Raw genomic sequence first — 9828 nt, 5'->3', positions numbered from 1 at the left:
GTTGCTCCATGGCATGTGGGATCTTACTGGACCAAGGATCAAACCTGTGTCCCCTGCATTGGCAGGCAGATTCTTAACCACTGTGCCACCAGGGAAGTCCCTCTCTGCCCACTTTTTGAAGAATTTTTATCATAAATGGATGTTGAATTTTATCAAAAGCTTTTTCTACATTTATTGAGAGGATCATATGTTTTTTATTCTTCAGTTTGTTAATGTGGAGTATCACATTGATCGATTTGTGGATATTGAAAACTCCTTGCATCCCTGGGATAAATCCCACTTGATTATGGTGTATGATCCTTTAAATATATTGTTGGATTTGGTTTGCTATTATTTGGTTGAGGACTTTTGCATCTATGTTCATCAGTGATACTGGCCTGTAATTTTCTTTTTTGTGTGTGATACTGTTGTCTGGTTTTGGTATCAGGGTAATGGTGGCCTGATAGAATGAGTTCAGAAATGTTCTTTCCTCTGCAATTTTTGGAATAGTTTCAGAAGGATATTGACTCTATTAAGGCACTAACTCTTCTCTAAATATTCATTAGAATTTACCTGTAAAGCCATCTGGTCCTGGACCTTTGTTTGTTTGGAATTTTAAAATTTCTGATTCAATTTCAGTATGGTAATTGGTCTGTTCATATTTTCTATTTCTTCCTGGTTCAGTCTTAGAAGATTGTACCTTTCTAAAAATTTGTCCATTTCTTCTAGGTTGTCCATTTTATTGGCATATAGTTGTTCATAGTAGTCTCGTATGATCTTTGTATTTCTGTGGTGTTGGTTGTAACTTCTCCTTTTTCATTTCTGATTTTTTTGATTTGGGCTCTCTCTCTTTTTTTTCTTGGTGAGTTTGGCTAGGTTTATCAATTTTGTTTATCTTTTCAAAGAACTACCTTATTTCATTTATCTTTTCTATTTTTTTTTTTAGTGTCTATTTCATTTATTTCTGGTCTGATCTTTATGATTTCTTTCCTTCTACTAACTTTGGGCTTTGTTTGTTCTTTCTCTAGTTGCTTAGGGTGTAGGGTTAGGTTGTTTATTTGAGATTTTTCTTTTTTTCCTGAGGTAAACTTTTCTCTTAGAACTGCTCTTGCTGTGTCCCATAGGTTTTAGATCATCATGTTTTCATTTTCATTTGTCTTTAGATATTTTCTTGATTTCCTTTCTGATTTCTTCAGTGATGCATTAGTTGTTTAGTAGCATATTGTTTAGCCTCCACGTATTTGTGCTTTCTGCAGTTTTTTCTTGCAGTTGATTTCTAGCCTCATAGTGTTGTGGTTGGAAAAGATGCTTGATGTGATTTCAGTTTTCTTAAATTTACCAAGCCTTGTTTTGTGACCCAGCATGTTCTCTATCTTGGAGAATGTTTCACGTGCACTTGAAAAGAATGTGTATTCTGCTGCTTTCAGATAGAATGCTCTATAAAAATCAATTAAATCCATTTGGTCTAATGTGTCATTTAAGGCCTATGTTTCCTTATTGATTTTCTGTGTGGATGATCTGTCTGTTGAGCTGTCCCTTGATGTAAGTGGGGTTTTAAAGACCCCTACTATTAGTGCGTTTCTCCTCTTATTTCTGTTAATATTTGCCTTATATATTGAGGTGCTCCTATGTTGGGAGCATATATATTTACAATTGTTATATCTTCTTTTTGGATTGATCCTGTGATCATTATGTAGTGTCCTTTGTCTCTTGTAACAGTCTTTATTTTAAAGTCTATTTTGTCTGATACAAGTATTGCTACTCTGGATTTCTTTTGATTTCCATTTTTGTAAAATACCTTTTTCCATCCCCTCACTTTCAGCCCGTGTGTATCTCTAGATCTGAAGTGAGTCTCTTGTAGGCAGCATATATATGAGTCTTTGTTTTGTATCCATTTAACCAGTCTGTGTCTTTTGGTTGGAGCATTTAGTCCATTTATGGACTAAATTTAAGGTAATTATCAATATATATGTTCTTATTGCCATTTTGTTAATTGTTTTTGTAGGCCTTTTTTTTTTTTCCTTTTTCTTTTGTTCTCCTCTCGTATGATTTGATGAGTTTCTTTAGTGTGGCTTCCTTTTTCTTTTCTGTGTGTCTATCTATTACAGGTTTGTGGTTTGCAGTTACCATGAGGTTTCTGTGTAGTAGTCTCTATATATACATGATTGTTTTAAGTTGCTGACCTTTTAATTTCAAATACATTTTAAATACCCTGCTTTTGTACTACCTTCCCCCTCATGATTACTGGGTTTTGTTGTTGTTGTTGTTGTTTTTGCGGTACGCGGGCCTCTTACTGTTGTGGCCTCTCCTGTTGTGGAGCACAGGCTCCGGACGCGCAGGCTGAGTGGCCATGGCTCACGGGCCCAGCCGCTCTGCGGCATGTGGGATCTTCCCGGACCGGGGCACGAACCCGTGTCCCCTGCATTGGCAGGCGGACTCTCAACCACTGCACCACCAGGGAAGCCCTGATTACTGTTTTTGATATCATATTTTACAACTCACTTTTTTGTGTATCCCTTAACTGCTTATTGTGGATACAAATGATTTTACTACTTTTGTCTTTTAATCTCCCTGCTAGCTTTGTTTTGAATGATTTCCTACCTTTACTGTATGTTTGTCTTTACTGGTAAGCTTTTCCATTTTGTAATCATCTTGTTTCTAATGTGGCCTTTTCTTTTTTGCCTAGAGAAGTTCCTTCAACATTGGTTGGAAACCTGGCTTGGTGGTGCTGAATTCTTTTAGTTTCTGCTTGTCTGTAAAGCTTATGATTTCTCCATCAAATCTGACTGAGAGCCTTGCTGGGTAGAGTATTCTTGGTTGTAGGCTTTTTTCTTTCGTTATTTTAAATATATCATGGCATCCTCTTTTGGCCTGCAGAGTTTCTGCTGAAAAATCAGCTGATAGCCTTATGGGAGTTCCCTTGTATGTTATTTGTTGCTTTTCCCTTGCTGTTTTTAGTCTTCTCTGTCTTTAATTTTTCTCATTTTGATTACGGTGTGTCTTGGTGTGTTCCTCTTTCAGTGAATCCTGTATGGGACTCTCTGTGCCCAGGCAGCTCTTTCTACACAGTCCTTAGGGCTTATAAATTATGGCTGGATCCCCCACAGCCAGACGAATGAAGCAGGGGTTGGTGTCCAGGCCAGAACCTGACCAATAAGTGAGGTTCCCTACTGCCCATGACTAAGCAGCTCAGGCAGCTTATTTTTGCCTGGGGAGGGGAACGTGGGGTGTGCAGAGAGCAGCAGAATCTACTGAACGGCTGAGGCCCCAGAGCTGCCATTATATCTGAGTGACAAAGGAGCCTTTGCTGCAGTTCTCCAATATGCCTGTTGTATACTCTGTGAGGGGCTAGGACCCAGAGGGGCAGGCCATGGTGGTGTTTCCTGCTTTCCTCCCTACCATCTGAATCCCACTGATAAAGTTGGAACACTGGCCAAAGGTGTGCAAGTAAGAGGGGACATCTGGCTGAGACATTTGGCCAATGTATGCATATCTGGACGCTCAATCAGCCAGCGTCTTGCCAGGGTGGGTGGGGCTAAGTCAACAGGCAGAGATCACCACCTCTATCCGGCTAGAACAGAGATGTCAGGGGTGTGGGGTCACAGGGAGTTGGCAGCCCCTGAGAGGAGAAGCCAGCGAGCTCCAAAGAATCTGAGACAACAAACAACACAAGACAGCCAGCTCCTCTGTGGACTCCCACAAGCACCAGAATGGAAAAGACCCAGCCTTCTCTCCTGCCTTAGCCCTGCCCCCCCCCCACCAACCTGAAAGCACGTGGAAGTTGTGTTAGGGAGAGCAAGGGCTGTTTCCCACACTCTTCACCTCCTCAATCTTTCTGGAAGCATGTGTGGTCCATCAGTAAGCAGCTGATGGACCTCGTCTCTTATCCTAACTGAAACCTAATGACGCCACTTCCCCTGCAGTCTTCTCATGAGGAGGCCACAGGGGAGGCTGGCCCCCTCCTCATGGAACTGGAGAATTATTCTCGTTCCCCATCACTGCTTCCGTTTCTCCTCCTGCCTCTTTTAGAGTCACGTCTACCTCTTTGTTGCTGTCATCTGCCTCCTCATTAGTGAGGGCTCTAGCAGTTGGTTTATTATCTTTTTTCCTATTATTGTTCCTGTTGTCATTCTTGGCAACTTCAATAACCTCATGGATGAGCCATCCAGGGGACTTCCCTGGTGGTCCAGTGGTTAGGACTCTGTGCTTCCACTGCAGGGGGCACAGGTTTGATCCCTGGTCAGGGAATTAAGATCCCGCATGCCTCGTGGTGTGGCAGAAAAAACAAAACAAAAAGCTAACAGTTAAAAAAATAAAAAAGAGCCATCCAATACCTTGGGCTGTCAGTTCTGCAGACTCCTCACTTCCACACCTCCAATGAAGACATGCTTCTCCATCCTACCTACATGGTCATTTCTTTGACCTTCTCACCAATAAGTGCACCACCTTGGACACCTCCACTCTCTGACCACTGCCTCTTCTTCTTGCCACTCACCTACCTTGGTGCTCCCATCCCAACAATCCTTCAGCTCCAGCCATTCTCCAATCTGCCGACCGCCTCCTGCTTTCTCACTCACTCTCAGTCATGACTCACTTCCCTCTTTAGCCAATTTAGGGCACACGGTCCCCTCTTACAACTTTCTAAACACCCCGTCTTCTTTGCCTCACGCTGTGTGCATTACAGTCGTCCGGCTAGTTAAACACAACTGTCTGCCACCTTGATGCCTGCACTCTAGCAGCTGAGCCATGCTGACAGGTCCTCCTTTAAAGTCGGGGTCATCTGTTGCAGGTAAATAGGCGTTCACCCACCCCCCCACCAGGCTTCCGAGGGGTGGTGGTTTACCTAGCCTCCAGAACAACGTCTCATACCTTCTTGTCTCTCTTCAAACCACTACTCCCTTTCTGCCCCTCTCTGACTCCATACCCCACTGGTGACCTTGGCTCGTATGTCCTTCAAAAGCCGATGGAACGCTACCTTCTTCCCTCCACCAAAGCTACCCACCCACCTGTACCCATAACCTTTCTCTCCCTTCTTTCCTGTCGCAAAGGAAGAAGTGTCCTTTCCTCTACCAAAGGCTAAGCTTCTGTTACAGGATCCCAGGCCTCTGATTTTCTCCCAGATTCTGTCTCTTCTACATACATCATTGATGCCTCCCTCTCCACTGGACCAGTTCTATCATCTCTGTATCTCCTGACACTTCTGGGAGGTACACACTCCAGAGAGGTGGCTCGTCCCCAGTCACACAGGCCTCCCAGCTCTAGCCCAGGATGGTACCACCAGCCTTGCTGTCTCTTCCATTTTTCAAGCATTAGAAGGAGCTGCTGTTGATACTTCAAAACATCTAGGGCCCCTCTCTCCAGAGGTAGCGATCCATCCTCCTTGTTCCTGAGGTTCAGATCATTTTTGTCGTAAGACATCTGTTCCCAGGGACCATGGCGAGGATGATTTTGTCAGATGTAGAAGTCTGGAGAACTGCAGAGATGAGTGGGAGGAGTGTGCTAGGCCTGACAGTTAGATTCTTGAGAAAAGGTATGAAATTAGTCCACCAAGATCTGGAGGACATGAATCTCCCTGCACTTCATTGTAGGCTTCACAGGACCTGAGAATTGAGGAAACACTTCCGTATTTCGGGCCAGGAAGCTATGGGTTCTGATACCAGCTCATGCTTTCCTGGGCTGTATGATGTTTAGCAGATGATGTAATGTCTCTGAACCTCAGCGTATTCATCTGGAAAGTGGGGAGAATAATAAATACCTCAAAGGAGATTCTACAACAAGAATGAAATGAGAGCACCCGTGTCGAGCTCTGGGCACCCAGTGAGCACTCAGTTCGGATTAGTTTTCTCTCTGCTTCCTTATTGGCCCAGCTGGATGACCCAGGCAATTGTGGGTGGGTACAGACTGGGCTGTCTACTTGTTGGGACCTTAGAAAGTCATCAGAGAGCTCCTGCCTCAGCAGGAAGGCTGTTTCTTGCACATTAACCCTTCTGTCACCTCAAAGTTTTTACCAGGGAATGCCTTTCCTAAACTTCACATTCAACAAAGCCCTAACTAGAGCCTCAGGGCAGGGAGGGAAAGAATGTAACAAACTATCGACTGAGGCTGTCAGAGTCAGGCAGTCTGCATCACTCTTCTCACAGGATGTAAAGGTGACCTGTCTGCAATCACCCAGCTGTTAGTCTCAGAGCTAAGATGAGAGTCTAGGTCTTCTGAGCCTTGGTCAAAACTTGTAACACCTTCAAGAGGCCATCAGCAAGACTTAGGACACCCCCCAGAGTGCAAATCCATTTCTTTTTACAACTGAGATATTCTACAAACTAAGATCTAGCATGACTGTGGTGCTTGATACAAAGAGTGAATCTTATTACATGTAAATTTTAAAGGGAGGAAAAAAAACCTTCCACGTAGATTATCTTAATTACCAAGTGGCTTTTAGGACTTCTGTTTTTCCCTGGTTAGAGAAAATATTTGAGTTGCTTGGGCTTCTTTTTCATAAACAGCCATTTCTCTCTCTCCGCAGTGGTTTTCACTTTCCTCTTTGCGATGTTCTTTCCATCTTTTGCATCATCTCACAATCTGTGAGATACACAGGCAGTCATTATCATCCCTTTTCCCCAAGGAGTGTGAACGTCACGTAGACCCAGGTTCAAACCCCAGCTCTGTCACTCACCACCTGTGTCAGCTTGGGCAGGTTATAAACCTCTCTGGAGCCTCACTTTCCTCAACTTTAAATAAAAATGGCTGTAATACCTTCCTCAGTAGGCTGTGGTGGGGATTGAGTTGAATACATTTCCCAAATGTCCTCGATGATGAGAATCTTCTGGGCACTTGTTAAAACACAGATTCCTGGGCACCGCCTCAGAGCCACTGAACCAGAATTCCCAGGGCTGAGACCTGGCAGTCTGACAAGCCCCAGGGATTCTTATCAGGGAAATTTGGGCAACACTAGGCTGATTTTTATAAAGTATTTATTGTGTGCCTGTCACTAAGCAGCTAATATTTATCAAGTACTTATATATGTGCTCAGTCTTCGAAATGGGGATAATAATGACTACCAGATAGGACATTATGAGAAACGAGCAAAATAATGTACAATGCCCAGCAAACAATAAGTTCTAAATGTACGCTGATGTCCTCACTTCACTGTGTTAGTCAGGACTGTCTCAGGCTGAAATGGAAACATCTAGAGGTTCTCTCCAAGGGATGTACCTCCATCCTCCCAGCCCCGTCCCCCCAGTAGGAGGTTTCTCATTTTCCAAATCCCAGGGACCAAGCCTCATTTAACCAGTTTGGGTTCCAGGCTCCTCCTTGTACCAGTCACTGTGGTCAAAGTTTGGAATATGCCGACTGGCCAGGACAGTGTCACCTGCTCACCCCAAGAACCAGGGCGGTGGGGAAGCCCCATCTGAGCTTCAGGAATGGGAGTGGTCCACATCCATGTGAGTCCTTCCAGCGGTCCCTTGTAGTGTTGTTGCCAGACCAAGAGCAACTGATGCTTGGCCGGCAACTACACTGATGTCTCCTTCATCAGCTCCTCAAGTCAGAGACAGTTAGCCGTCTACAGATGCCCCATCGGGTTTGAATCTTTCTCCAGTCTCTCCCCTTGCTGGCATGTTCGTGGCTATCTTGAGGACCTCAGGACGATTCAGCCTCAGACCTGCCCTCCTCTGTCCCACCATCTCTAGCCCTCTCCTTGGCCCCGCTCACCCCTGGGTCCAGCCGGCCACAGGGGCCTGTCCAAGGGCTGGTCCAGGGACTCAGGTCAGCCATTATCCAAAGCTGCTTTATTAGGGATCCACTGGGAATCCTTCCAAGCAAGAACAATGAGTTTCTGAATCAGGATAAAAACAGCCTTTTCAAGTCAGCAAATGAGACAAACTGAATTGCTCATCCCCTCTTCCCTCATCTGCCTGGCTCTTTCAACACAGTGGATGAGAACAAGGTCTCTTGCATCAGAAAGACATAGGTTTGAGGCTAGTTGTCTCATCTCTCTGAGCCTTGGTTACATCTAGGAAATCTGCATGAGGATGAGGGAGGCGACGGATATAGCACATGACACAGAGTAGGAACTCATGATCAAGAATCATCACATTACCAAGAAATGCACACCCTTTTCAGGGATGATCAATCCCAGATACTACCCACTGTGAGTATTTAAAAACATAGGCTGCGCCCCAAAGCCACATGAAACAGAGAGATGTGCCACGCATTCACTACATCCTGTCCCCCAAGGCTCGGTTGTGTTCTGGAAGACACTGCACTGTGTACCTTCTGCATCCCATGACAGCTGGGCTTCCCCGCAACCACACGGTGCAGCTGCGAGAGATGTGGTGCTTCAGAAGCCCAGGAATGGGAGTCCTGGGCTCCAGCTGGGCTCTGGCACTGCCTTGCAGGGTGACCTTGGGCACGTCACCTACGCTCCCTGGGTTTTGGTTTCCTCTTTCATCGAGTGAGAGGGCTGGTTGATGACTAGGTGGTTTCTAAGGGCCCTTCCGTTTCAGGGATCCATCCTATGGCATTCACTAGACCCGGTGGGGAAACCTGTCACCGGGGCTGTGCTGGGCAGGGGGTGAGGAACTGCTTCGACACAGCTGGCCCACACGGGTGGTTGCAGCTGGGGGAGGAGTCGACGGGAGGCACTCTAGTGGAAGGCAAGAGGGCTGGTGCTGGAACCACACACCCCTAGTTTATTACTGATGCTTCTCTTTTCTGGCTGCAGGACCTTGGGCCAATCACATTCTGAGCCACCTGTGTAACAAGGGCAATGGCACCCACCTAAGGTGGTTGTGAGGATTCATCTCAAATGAATGAGATGCTGCACGTAAAGCATGGGACCCGGCACACAACAAGAACTCGATAAAGGTCAGCTCTTACTGCCTTCCCCCTCTGGATGAGCGTCCCCTTCCTCCTTGCCATTCGTGACTAAGTTCGATGAAATGGAAATAGCCCAAACAGGTTTAACCCTGCCTCCCCCTCTTCTTACCTCCAAGTCACTGGACCTAGGTTTTCCTCATCAGTAAAATGGGCACAAGACCGTATCTCAGGTGCTGATGTAACTGCTTGATATGACTGACATAGATAGGGTTTTCCTCCCTTGGTCCCATCAGCATGAACCCATCCATCATCATCCACTTTACCTTACATTTTATAGCATTTACTTCCATATCTACATGAAGTTAACCAATCCTTAAAGTCCCCATGGAGTCAGGGCCAGAAAACCTGAGTCCAGGCTTGAGTGCCTCTGGATTTCACTCCACTGCCATGTTCCTTCACCAGCTCTGGGAGGGTCAGAGCATGCCTGGCCAGTTCGTCCTCATAGTCCTGATGCCTAGCATAGGACCTGGCCTCAAGGCCACCTCCCAAGCCTACACCTGGAGCCAGAGGATGTCTGTCTGCTCCAAAGAAGAGGGCAGTAGGTGTCAGGGTACCACCCAGGGGGTGGGGTGGGTCAGTCTCTCCTGAGAACACCTCATTCTGCTGGAATTACACAGGATCTAGGGCTTGCTGTCAGGTTCAAGGCCATATGGCTGAGAATGAATATATGTGTATAAACTACCACAGTATATTGGTATAACCCTTCTGGAAAACATGGAACCTTGCACATGAGCCTTATACATGTCACCTTTTGGTGTAGTGACGCTGCAAAGTATAACAGAATGTCTAGTGGTAGGTTGGAAATAACCCAAACATCTTACCATTTGGTTAGAATTAAGCAAATCAGAATAGTTAATGGACTACTACATAGCCATTTCAGATACACGCTTGTAAAGACTCTTTAGAGGTAGAGAAATTATAATTAACGTTAAGTGAAAAAAGCAACAAATTTGTTGTGTACATTCCTCAGGTTTT

This window comes from Globicephala melas, chromosome 2 (assembly GCF_963455315.2).
Source record: "Globicephala melas chromosome 2, mGloMel1.2, whole genome shotgun sequence".
In the NCBI taxonomy this organism is placed as follows: domain Eukaryota; kingdom Metazoa; phylum Chordata; class Mammalia; order Artiodactyla; family Delphinidae; genus Globicephala; species Globicephala melas.
The sequence above is the reverse complement of the archived record's forward strand: the minus strand, read 5'-3'. Positions refer to the sequence as shown.